We start from the raw sequence: 13,669 nt of genomic DNA on the forward strand, positions 1-13,669 counted from the left end.
TGCAAATGGCATTATTTTATTCTTTATGGCTGAGTAGTATTCCATTGTATGTGTGTATGTGTCTGCATGTGTGTGTGTATATGTATATACACCACAACTTCTTTATCCAATTTAGATGGACATTTAGATTGCTTCCATGCTTTGGCATTGCAAATAGTGCTGCTATGAACACTAGGATGCATTTTTCCGAATTAGTTTCTTTCGGATATATGCCCAGAAGTGGGATTGCTGGGTCATATGGTAAGTCTATTTTTAGTTTTTTAAGGAATCCCCAGAGAAAATTAATGTGAATTCAGCCTTACCAATTCGGGCTGACCGGAAAGCTAGCCTTTGTTACTGAAAAGTTTAGATCATGGAAGATCTCTCTGAAGTGCCATTTGAATAATTTCAAGTGTCAATAATTAAAACAAATCAAACAAAATTAAATCGAATTAAGGACCTCAGGAGATTTGTTTTCATGTATACATATAAATTTACCATTTCTGCATCAAATATTTGTATATAAAAGGAGGTATAAAATGCCAGATGTTAGTTGAAAAGTTCCTTCTTTGAGGGAAGGGACATTGCAAAGTTTAAATCATACCTGACCCTTTCCTGAAATACAAAAGTTATGAAGAAATGGAATCTGAATTAATTAGATTTACTGTATATCCTGCCTGTGCCTCTCTAGAAAGGACAGAGAAAGAAGGACAATATACATTATAGTTTAAAACATAATTTCAAGAATAACTGTGGGCAACTGCAGCTTTGTCTCTATATGCACAATAAATTTGATGTGGTCTTTCTGGGTCCTGGCTTAGGCAAACGTAATGCTACACAAGCAGTGGGGTTATTTGCTAGGTCTCTGCAGTGTGGCATGGCTACATAAATGAGCTGAAGAAAACTTAATGGACCAAAATTGGTGCCATGACTAAAATTCATATACTAGTAAGGACGATGTGTGTTTGTGGTTCTAAGCCTCTTGAAGAAAGTTGTGGGTTTTTTGGAGTGAAGAATAGGAAGAGATAACAGTATTTGTGCAAATCTATGGAACTTATATATCCTGGAAAAGTATTTATTGGACAAATGTTACTGCAGAATAATAATATCCCATATTTACAATGGAGCCTAATAAAAACTTTAAGTTGGATTTAGGAAGCATCTATGTACAGTTGTAAGATAGACTCTGACATCAAGACCTGATGTCTGTTCCAACCTTTTTTGTATAATTACCTACAGACGGACAGATCAATAGTGTCGGAGACAGCAGAATTAGATCTAGCGCACCTATGCTCAGCTGAGGCTTACATAGTATGATGGTGACTGGGACTGACTTCTTTTACCAACAAAAGAAGACAAAACGAAACAACAATAAAATCTCCTGTGCTTCTCATTAGCCCTCTTCTTTAAGTTACATTTTGCTCCTGTCACACCTGATACTAAAGTCATTCATTCTTTCTCTGGGGTTATCAGGAGTTTCTTAGGATTAAAAATATATATATATTTAGCTACCTCAGTGAGTGTCTGTCAGCTCTCTAACATGCATTTGCCGTGCGGGAGTAAATCTGCTGATAACATCTGTCTGCTCATGGTCATTATGTGTTAGTAGTTTAAGCCTTGCATTTATCAGGCACTGTCTTTATTAGATGAGGCAGGTTCATAAGCCATTTCCTTTACCTGTGATTTGCCAGGATGTTTGGGGAAAACTTTTCCTTCTTTTACCTTTATTTTCCCTTGCAGTTGACATCTTAGAGGTTGGTGCTAGTGGTTTTAGAAGGAGTGGCTTTAACAGAGATGTGAGGAAGGGGAATAATAAACAGTTGTAATCATGTTAAATTAAACAGATACTCAAATGCTTGAGTTCAAACACCAGTGTTAAATTGGCGGTAAATGCACAACTGAATTAGAGATCCTGTTTGAATTTACTTTTTAGAAAGTAAAATTGACTTACTTCGCAGCACTCTCCAGTGAAACTCATCAGATGGGGCTGTATGATTATGGAAACTACACAAAACATGTTTTTCTTGGTTCCTTTGTGAGAGTCATTAACGTAGCTAGAAGTAGCTTTATTGTCAGTGTCAAGCAATGAGGAAGAAGAGAACCAGTTGCCCATGGTGCTCTGTGTCAAGGTGCTCAGTGTACCTACTCCCCTCCCCTAGCATAATGTGAAGGTCAACAGCTCTAGGTAATGGGCTCACCATTGGGGGATTATCACAGTGTGGAAATTGAGAATTACATCCACAATGAAAATTTCTCTCAGGCCAAAGGATGGAGAGGGGTTAAGAAAGTCAGCATTCCTTGTGGGGTGTTTGCTTATAAGCTCTGCCATTTGTGATTTTGTGATGAAACGGCTCTCCAGCACAGTTTGAAAATCTCCTCCACATGAAGACCATTAGAAAAAAAAACAACAAACAAAAACTACTCTGGTTCAAGGCTTTTAAAGTTACTAGGCAGGGAGAATTTATATTGTCTCGTCTTGGTTCTTTTTATGTGTTCAATGTAACTGTTTTTTTCTACCCCCAAAATCATTCTTATTACACTTTGGAAATATTTCAGAGTAGTTTTTAAAATAAGCATCTACCCTGTTTTTTCTTTTGTTCCTTTTTTTTTTTTTTAAAGAAAACAATGTTTTATTCTTTTCTGAAATGTACAGCAAGAAATCAAGAACATTCCTTCTGAGTCCGTTGCTATTTCCTCTTTAGTTCACTACTCCTCAAGCCAAATCCCAAGTCCACTGTAAAGAATATGGAAAACTCACCTGTCCTTAGTTCAACAAAAGCTAATGGACTGGAGGCTTTCAGGATGGTGGTTCTCCTGAGCAAATTGAACATTCCCTTTGCAATATATATATATATATATATATATATATATATGTAGTTGTTGTTGTTAAATTGAGGTGAAATTCATGTAATGTACAATCAGCCATTTGAAAGCATACAATTCAGTGTACTTAAGGCATTCACAGTGTTGTTGCATTCACCACCTCTAGTGTCAAAGCTTTTTTGTCACCCTGGCAGAACCTTGTCCCCGTTAAGTAATCACCCCACCTCAAGACCCTTATTAGGTATATGCTTTGCACTGGCAATGCCTAATCTGCTTTCTGTCCCTATGGATTTGCCTATATGGAATATCGTATCTGAAAAGAATCATACAATATATAACCCTTTGTGTTTGGCTTCTTTATTTTAGTGTAATGTTTTTGAGGCTCACCTAAGTTGTAGCATGTGTCAGTACTTCATTCTTTGTTATGGTTGAATAATTCCAATGTGCATATGGATTACAGATTATTTATTCATTCATCTGTTGATGGACATTTGTTTCTGTCTTTTGACTGATATGAATAATGCTGCTCTAAACATTAGTATGTAAGTTTCTTTGTGGATATATGTTATCATTTCTCTGGGGCATATCTAGGAGTGGAATTGGGGAGTCATGTGGTAAGACTATTTTTAATCCTTTTGGGAACTGCCACAGTGTTTTCCAAAGATGCTGCAACATTTACATCCTCACTGGCAGTGTGTGATGGTTCCTACTTCTCCACATTCGCACCAACACTTCTCATTTTCCATTAAAAAAAAAAATAGCCATTCAAGTGTGTGTGAAGTGGTATCTCATTGTGGTTTTGATTAATTTGCATTTCCTTGATGACCAATGAAGTTGAACATCTTTTCATGTATTTATTGACCATTTGTAGATTTTCTTTGGAGAAATGTCTATTCAGCTCCATTACCCATTTCTTAATTGGGTTGTCTTCTTGTTGAGTTGTAAGAGCTCTTTATATAGTCTGGATACTGGACCCTTATTAGATACATGCTTTGAAAGTATTTCTTCCTTTCTAAAGGCTGTCTTTTCACTTTCTTGATAATGTCCTTTGATACCCAAAAGTTTTTAATATTTGTTTGTTTGTTTGTTTGTTTTTCTTATACAGGGGAATTATTTTTCTTCTATCCAAATCACTTCTTTAATTTATATTATCCACCTCGGAAATGTAGACAGATTGATAACCCTACTCTACATGTGGATTATTGACATACATTGTCATGACATGAAAATATATTCAAGCTATATTAACTGAAAAATGCAAAGTACTGAACAGTCTGTAACGTACAACATCATTTGTGACAAAAGAAGGGTAGATAGAGAAATGATTGTATGTGTGTAGAAAATATCTATAAGGAGCCAGAAGAAACAATTCTGGTTATCTAGGGACTAGGACCTTCATTTTTCAATTTATACCTTTTTGTATTGTTTGAATTTTATGTAGCAAGTGTTACTTTAACAATGAAATTCAGTATATTTTAAAGCCCATCCACCTTTCCCCATAAGTGCCAGGTGACTTAATGAGTATAGTGATCCCATTTTCCGAACCCATAGTCAGAAGACATAGTCTAATAGTCTTAAATGTTCATATCTTCCTCAGCCTGTGATGGGGTTACATCTCAACAAACCTTTTGTAAGTTGAAAATATTGTAAGTTGAAAATACATTTTATACAACGTAACCTACTGAAAATCATAGCTTAGCTTAGTCTACCTTAAATGTGCTCAGAACACTTACACTAGTTTACGTTAGGGCAAAATCATCTATCACAAACCCTATTTTCTAATAAAGTGTTGAATATCTCATGTAATTTATTGAATATTGTACTGAACGTGAAAAAGAGAATGGTTGTATGGGTTCAGAATGGGGTTGTGTAAGTGTATCAGTTGTTTCCCCTTGTGGTCCTAGGGCTGACTGGGAGCTGCTGCTCCCTGCTGCCGCCTAGTGTCGCAAGAGAGTATTGTACTGTATATCTCTAGCCTAGAGAAATGTCAAAATTCAAAGTACAGTTTCTAATGAATGCCTATTGCTTTTGCACCATTGTAAAGTAGAAAAATCCTAAGTCAGACCTTTGTAAGTCATAGACCATCTGTACATATAGGTAACTGAGTTAAAATATTTGTAACTGGGTCTGATCTGTAAGAGTCAGAAATTTAGATTGCCATGTAGAGGATTTTTTTTTATCCTCTCAATTTTAAATTGAGATATAATTGGCATATAACATTGTACTAGTTTTAGGTGCATACATAATGATTTGATCTCTGTTTATATTGTGAAATAATTACCAGAATAAATTGAGTTAACATCCATCACCACTTATAGTTATAAATATTTTTTCTTATGATGAGAACTTTTAAGATCTACTGTATTAGAAACTTTCAAATATACAGTACAGTACTGTTCACCATAGTAAGCAGGCTGTACATTACATCCCCAGGACTTATTTTAAAACTAGAAGTTTGTACTTTTTAACCATTTTTACCCATTTTGCCCACCACTCACCCTCTGTCTCCGGCAACTGTCAGTCTGTTCTCTGTTTTTTTTAAATTGGATTCTGCATATAAATGATATGATATCATGGTACTGTGATAACATGGTGTTTGTCTTTCTCTGTTTGACTTATTTCATTTAGCGTAAGACCCTCAAAGACCATCTATGTTGTTGTTGCAAGTAGCAAGATTTCCTTCTTTTTAATGGCTGAATGGTATTCCATTGTATGTAATTATGTACCACATTTTCTTTACCCACTTATCCATTGATGGACACTTAGGTTGTTTCCATGTCTTAACTATTGTAAATAATGCTACAGTGAACATGGGTTCTTTAACATAATGATTTAGTTTCTTTGGATAAATACCCAAAAGTGGAATTGCTGGATCATATGGTAGTTCTATTTTTAATTTTTTAAAGAATCTCCATAGTGTTTTCCATAGTTTTTGCATCAATTTACATTCTGACTGGTTGTGCATGAGGGTCGCCTTTCCTTCACATCCTTGCCAACACTTGTTATTTCTTGTCAAGACTGATGTCAGGGAACTTACACCCTATGTTTTCTTCTGGGAGTTTTACATTTTCAGTTCTTACATTCAAGTCTTTAATCCATTTTGAGTTGATTTTTGTGCATGGTGTAAGATAGGGGTCCAGGTTCATTCTTTTGCATATGGCTATTCAGTTTTTCCAACACCATTTATTGAAAAGAATATCCTTTCCCCATTGTATATTCTTGGCTCCTATGTTTATTGTAAATTAATTGACTGTATGTGCATGGATTTATTTCTGGCCTCTCTAATCTGTTCCATTGATCTATGTGTCTGTTTTTATGCCAATAAGAAAACATGTTAACATGTTTTGATTACTATAGCTTTGTAATATAGTTTAAAATCAGGAAGTGTGATGCCTCCCATTTTATTCTTTCTCAAGATTGCTTTAGGTATTTTGGCTATTTTGTGTTTCCATAAAAATTAAGAAAAAATTTGTTCTATTTCTGTGGTAAATGCCATTTTAATTTTGATAGGGATTGCATTGAATCTGTAGATTGCATTGGACAGTATGGTCATTTTAGCAATATTAATTTTTATAATCCATGAGCATGGAGTATCTTCCCAACTATTTATCTTCTTCTATTTCTTTCATTAATTTATTATGGTTTTCAGCATACAGGTCTTTCACCTCTTTGGTTAAATTTGTACCTCATTATTTTATTCTTTTTGATGCAGTTGTTATTGGGTTTTTTTCTTAATTTTTCTTTCTAGTAGTTTGTTATTAAGGTATAAGACACACTACAGATTTTTTAATATTGATTTTATATTCTGCAACCTTACTGAATTTATTTATTAGATCTAACAGTTTTTTTTGTGGAATTTTTAGATTTTCCTGTATGTAATATCATGTCATCTGCAGATACAGACAGTTTTACTCCTTCCTTTCCAGTCTGGAGGCCTTTTGTTTATTTTTCTTGCCTGATTGTTCTGGCTAGAATTTCTGATGCTGTGTTGAATAAAACTGCTGAGAGTGGGCATCCTTGTCTTGTTCCTGATCTTAGAGCAAAAGCTTTCAGTTTTTTGCCATTGCTTATGATGTTAGCTTTGGGCTGGTCATACATAGCTTTTATCATGTTGAGGTATGTTCCCTCTATACTCACTTTGTTGAGAGTTTTTATCATGAATGGATGTTGAATTTTGTCAAATGCCTTTTCTGAATCTATTGAGATGATCATGATTTTCACACTTTGTTTTTTTAACGTGGTGTGTCACATTGCTTGGTTTGCATATGTTGAACCATCTTTACATCCCTGGAACAAATCCCACTTGATCATGGTGTATGATCTTTTTAATGTATTGTTGAATTTGGTTTGCTAGTATTTTGTTGAGGATTTTTGCCCCTGTGTTTGCTAGTATTTTGTTGAGGATATTGGCCTGTAAGTTTCTTTTCATGTAGTCTCCTTGTCTGGTTTTTGTATCAGGGTAATGTGGGTCTCATTAAATGAGTTTGTAAATGTTCCCCTCTCTTCAGTTCTTTTGGAAGAGTTTGAGAAAGATCGGTATTAATTCTTTAAATGTTTGGTAGAATTCACCAGCGAAATCATCTGGTACTGGACTATTGTTTGTTTGGAGGTTTTTGATTGCTGATCCAGTCTCCTTACTAGTAATCATTCTGTTCAGATTCTCTATTTCTTCTTGATTCAGTCTTGGTAGGTTATATGTTTCTAGAAATTGTTACCATCTTTTCCTAGGTTGTCCCATTTGTTGGCATAGAATTGTTCATAGTGGTCTTATGATCCTTTGCATTTCTGTGGTATCTGTTGTAATCTCTTCGCTTTCATTTCTGATTTTATTTACATGAGTCTTCTCTTTTTTTCTTGATGAGTCTGGCTAAAGGTTTGTCTGTTTTATCTTTTCAAAGAACCAGCTCTTAGTTTTGTTGATCTATTATGTTTTTTTTTAGCCCCTATTTCATTTATTTCCTTTCTGACCTTTGTTATTTCCTTCCTCCTACTAACTTTGGGTTATTTTGTTCTTCTTTTTCTAGTTCCTTGAATTTTAAAGTTAGATTGTTTATTTGAGCTCTTTATTTTTTTTATTAATGTGGGCATTTATTGCTATGAACTGGACACTTGAATACTATAATGTGGTTGCTCTGGAAATCATCTTCTCCTGCTTCCCCAGGGATTGCCCTTTTTTTCCTGTTGAGCTCTGTCATTGTCCATTTGTGCAGGGGCAATCACACGCCTTGTTACTGCAGGGGAAGAGTCTACCATATCCCTGCCAGTTCATTCTGCTCCTTTGTTCCACTTCCATGTAACTCTGCATAGTGTGCAGTGTTCTTTTCTCCCAGGCTATGAGTGTTTGTCACTAATAAGCTGCTGTCAGTCTCATCTGTCTCCATTGTCTGTGGCATGTGTTCAGCCATCTTACACTACTTAGGATGGATGGAGGGATATCCCAGTTTATTTACCTATTCACTTGTTGATGGACATTTATGTTTTTTCCAGTTTTCAACTACTATGAATTAAGCTCATATGAACATTTATGTACAGGTCTTCTCATGAATATGTGTTTTCATTTCTCTTAGGTAGATACTTAGGGGTATAATTGCAGAATCATACAGAAAGGGTATATTTAAATTTAGAAAAAAGTTACACTGTTTTTCAATGTGGTTGTGCCATTTTACATTACCACCATCAATGTTGCAGATATATTTTAAATATATTCTAATAATTTGTTTTTTGAATGGTAAGTTTAATACATAAGCATTTTGTACATTACTGATATATTTGCATATATTTTTACCATCATATTTTGTCTTTTGTCTCTACCATGTTTTTCATTTGATTTTTTTCCTGCTTTTTCTCCTTTTGTTTGAATTGAGTTTCCTTTTTCCCCATATTCCACAATGGTTTTACTGGTTTGAAAGTTAAACATTAAATTTTTATTATTTTAATGACTACCCTGAAATGGTCGTTATTAATTCTTACATAGTTAGCAAAGAATAAACTTTAATCAACACCTGTAATCTTGTTCCTAAGCAGAAGGGTCTTTAAAAAACTTTAACCTTGATTACCCCAAGCCTTATTAAATGTTAGTGCTGTCTCATATTTTAGTTACATCATGTTTTTATATCCTCAAATTTAGTCATTTTTCTTATTTCATGTACAGGCATACTTTGTTTCATTGCATGTTGCTTTATTGTGCTTCACAGATATTGTAGGGTTTTTTGGCAAATTGAGGGTTTATGGCAACCCTGTACAGAGCAAGTCTATCGGTGCTGTTTTTCCGACAGCATTTGTTCATTTCATGTCTGTGTCATGTTCTGGTAATTTGCACAGTATTTTAAACTTATTCATTATTATTTTATTTGTTATAGTCGTACGTGATCAGTGATCTTTAATGTTACTATTGTAATTGTTTAAGGCTCCGCAAACCCTGCTATATAAGATGGTGAACTTCGTTAATAATTGTCGTATGTGTTCTGACTGTTCTACCAACCATTCATTCCCCCATTTCGCTCCCTCTCCTGGGGCCTTTCTATTCCCTGAGACACAACAATATTGAAATTAAGTCAGCTAATATCCCTACAATGGCTTCTAGGTATTTAAGTGAAGAATCACAGATCTCTCACTTGAAATCAAAAGCTAGAAAAGATTAATCTTAGTGAGAAAGGCATGTGAAAGCTGAAATGGGCTGAGAGCTGGACATCTTGTGTCAAATGGTTAGCCAAGTTGTGACTGTAGTGGAAAAGTTCTTGAAGGAAATTTAAGCTATTTGTGCTTATCACATGAATGAAGAGAAAGCAAAACAGCCTTATTGCTGATGTGGAGAAAGTTTTAGTGGTCTGGATTATCAAACCAGCCACAATATTCCCTTAAACCAAAGCCTAATCCAGAGAAAGGCTCACTCTCTTCAGTTCTGTGAAGGCTGAGAGAGGTGAGGAATCTACAGAAGAAAAGTTTGAAGCTAGCAGAGGTTGGCTCATGAGGTTTAAGGAATGAAGCCATCTCCATAACATAAAAGTGCAAGGTGAAGCAGGAAGTGCTGATGTAGAAGTTGCAGCAAGTTATCCAGAAGATCTAGGTAAGATAATTAATGAAGGTGGCTACAGTACACAACAGATTTCCAGTGTAGAGAAAACAGCCTTCTATTGGAAGAAGATATCATTTAGGACTTCCATAGTTAGTGAGAAATCAGTGCCTGACTTCAAAGCTTCAAAAGACAGGCTGAATCTCTTGTTAGGGGCTAATGCTACTTGTGACTTTAAGTTGAAGCCAGTACTCATTGACCGTTCCGAAAAGCCGAGGGCCCTTAAGAATCCTGCTAAATCTACTCTGTCTGTGCACTATAAATGGAACAGCAATGCCTGGATGACAGCACATCTGTTTATAACATGGTTTACTAAATAGTTTAAGCCCACTGTGTGTGGAGACACACTGCTCAGAAAAAAAGATTCCTTTCAAAATATTGTTCATTGACAGTGTACCTGGTCATCTAAGAGCTCTGGTGAAGATGTACAGTGAGGTTAATATTGTTTTCATACCTGCTAACACAGCATCCATGTTGTAGCCCATGGATTAAGGAATAATTTTGACTTTGAAGTCTTATTACTTAAGAAATACATTTCATAAGGCTACAGCTGCCACAGATAGTGATTCTTCTGTTGGATGTGGGCAAAGTAAATTGAAAACCTTCTGGAAAGGATTCACCATTCTAGATGCCATCAAGAGTATTTGTCATTCATGGGAAGAGATCAGAATATCAGCATTCACAGGAGTTTGGAAGAAGGTGATTCCAACTCTCATCAATGACTTTGAGGGATTCAAGACTTCAGTGGAGGAAGTACCTGCAGATGTGGTCAAAATAGCAAAAGAATTAGAATTAGAAATGGAGCCTGAAGATGTGACTGAAGTGCTACAATTGTGTGATAAAACTTGTAAGGATAAGGAGTTGCTTCTCATGGGTGAGCAAAGAAAGTGGTTTCTTGAGTTGGAATCTACTACTGGTGAAGATGAAGTGAAGACTGTTGAAACGACAACAAAGGTTTTAGAATACAACATAAACTTAGTTGATAAAGCAATGCAGAGTTTGAGAGGATTGACTCCAATTTTGAAAGAAGTTCTACTCTGTATAAAGTGCTATCAAATCACATTGCTTGCTAAAGAGAAATAGCTCATAAAAGGAAGAGTCAATCGATGTGACAAACTTCATTGTTGTCCTATTTTAAGAAATTGCCATAGCCACACCAGCCTTCAGCAACCACCACCCTGGTCAGTCAGCAGCCATCAACATCGAGACCAGACCCTCCACCAGCAAAAAGAGTAGGACTCACTGAAGGCTCAGATGATGCCTAGCATTTTTTTTTAGCAATAAAGTATATCTTAATTAAGGTATGTACATTTGTACATTGTTTTTTTAGACATAATGCTATTGCACACTTAATGGGCTACAGTATAGTGTAAACATAACTTTTATAATCACTGGGAAACCAGAAAATTCATATATCTTGCTTCACTGAGACACTCGCTTTATTGTGGTGGTCTGGAGCCAAACCTGCAACATCTCTGAAGTATGCCTGTGGTCAATTTTTGTCTTTTTTTTTTTTTTGGTCTATTGTTACCTATCTTTTTGGCAAGTAGTTTTCTATCCATTACTTCAAACCACTCAGGTTTTTAAAAAAAAATTAGTTTGATTTCTGTTTTACTGAAATATATGCATTCCTTACATACACAGTGGAAGTCTATTAGACTATAAGTATCTGTCTTTATTTGAGAATATCTTTATTTTTTGATTCTTTTAAAGTAGATGTTTAGCTGAGCAACAAGTAAATGGGTCAGGGTCATATTACAAGTATTAGATGGTGCGGTGTTACCCTGGCAGAGGGTGAGCAGAGGGACGTGCATGTGATCCTCCAGTGGGGGCTTGGACAGGGCATGGGTTGATTCATCCTGACTACAGTCGTGGAAGGGCACTGTGCTACCTTCAAGCTATTTCCTACCACTTCCCTGCTACTTCCTACCGTTGGGTATCTTCTAACTCCTACTGGAAAGCAGGAGGTCAGGTCTCTTGCCAAGAGTAGGAAAGATATGATGACATTAGAGATTTGAGAAAAATGCAGAAGTTTTGAAACAGTAACTATGGATACTAGAAGAGGTATATGTAGTGTAATAATGAAATATTATCAGACATCAATGAGACTTCACTTGAAGTTGGAGATCCTGCATTTATAATGCCACTGATTTTCACAATTGCTTATTTTTCTCCTGCAACCAAGTATAGCCCTGGAGACATAGATTGATCCATGGTTGATGGGTTGTCAGTCATATGACACGTTAGAACTGTTGTAGAAGGGATATTGGGATTTAGGCAAGAGGCTGCTTAATGTGATGGCCAATGAGATTTAAGCTAGGTAAGGAAAAAAGCGACTAGCTGTGTCTGTGCAATTGAAGAAAAGTAGGAGTTCGTGATTGAGCAAGTTAAAAGAATAAGACACTGTAGATTTGGAGAATGTTATATAGTTCAATATAGTATTTTAAGAGTTGCTGAGTTCCGGAAGATAACTGCATCGAGGGTGTGGCTGGCAGTGGTGACTGAAGTAGAATGGAGGTGAAGATAATTGGAATCAAGGGGCTAAAGCAACTGGGTGGCTTGAAAGTTGGAGGCAACCTTCATGTCTCAGGATCCCTGCTTTGAGAAATGTGCTGACACAGCAGAAGCAAGGCATACTCTCTAATAAGCTGACTTCAGTATGCAGTTAACCGAGCCTCACAGCCTTCTCTACAAGAGGGAGATAGCTCTCCATTCTTTTTCATATTTAAGTTCACTATGGAAAAAACATCAGCCAACAATATAATTCATTTGGTGTAAGATTTCTTCACATCGTGTGGTTTTTTTTTTTCATTCTTTCACTTCACCATCCGGGGGTGTGGCCATTTGTAACCAGAAGTGAACGATTCCAAAAAAGAGTATGAATGATAATTTTCAATATTCAAGTGAAGTTTAATTTTATATGACAATTTTGGACCACAGGGATACAACAGATTTTTGCCACAGCTTATCAGTAAAATATCTGAAATGTTAATAGCCTCTAGTCTTCACCTCACATTTTTTCACAGCATAATGAATGAAGCAATTCTATATGTGGATTATAGAGCCTGTATAAAATCATTTTAGAAACTGTAGATGAAAGGTTTTTGATTGGGACGATTCCAAGTCTCAATTAGTGGTTGTGAAGCGTTAGTTACTATGATTCTGAATCATTTTGGACTTAAATAAAGTTTAGCTTTCACATTAGGTAATCTTCAGTCCAGAATGATTAGAGGGAAAATAACTGACAATTTTGAAACTCTTTTCAGATAATGAAAATCCTGTCATGAATAGAAGTAGTTTTAATTTTTCACTCAGCGATTTATTTCAACTCTCTTTAGAAAAATATCAAGAGAGTATTATAATTTGGGGCATAATTTTCTAACTGTAGCCTTAGCCAGCACGGATAAAGCTATTTCATAAGAAGTTTTAACATTTGATGAACTTATATTAATTCATTCCTTAGTCATATACTATAATAAAGCATGTGAACAGCTACATGATAGAAATTAAGTGTAATATTAATTATGACTTTTAGTTAATTCTTCCCTTCCTCCATCCCTTTCTTTTATACTTGTATTTGTTAATTGCTACAAGAGATTTGGGAGATTGGCTCAAGTACTACACCAGGACCAAATTAGTCATTTCACTGCACTTTGCATATATCACTGTGTTCATTTTGCTAAGCTAATCAAGAAAGGAGAAAGGAAAGGAGTAAGGTTTCTTGGGGTCATAAATCTGGGACCCTTTTTGGGGGAAGTGATAAATTAGGAGTTTGAGATTTGCAGATACACATTA

General features: G+C 35.6%; 1 pseudogene; it reads left to right on the plus strand.

Moving 5' to 3' along the window:
• Nucleotides 1–209: 209 nt before the first annotated feature.
• On the plus strand, nt 210–11,124 carry LOC135320258 (tigger transposable element-derived protein 1-like; annotated as a pseudogene).
• Nucleotides 11,125–13,669: the final 2,545 nt, after the last annotated feature.

The sequence above is a fragment of the Camelus dromedarius genome, chromosome X (assembly GCF_036321535.1).
Source record: "Camelus dromedarius isolate mCamDro1 chromosome X, mCamDro1.pat, whole genome shotgun sequence".
In the NCBI taxonomy this organism is placed as follows: Eukaryota; Metazoa; Chordata; class Mammalia; order Artiodactyla; family Camelidae; genus Camelus; species Camelus dromedarius.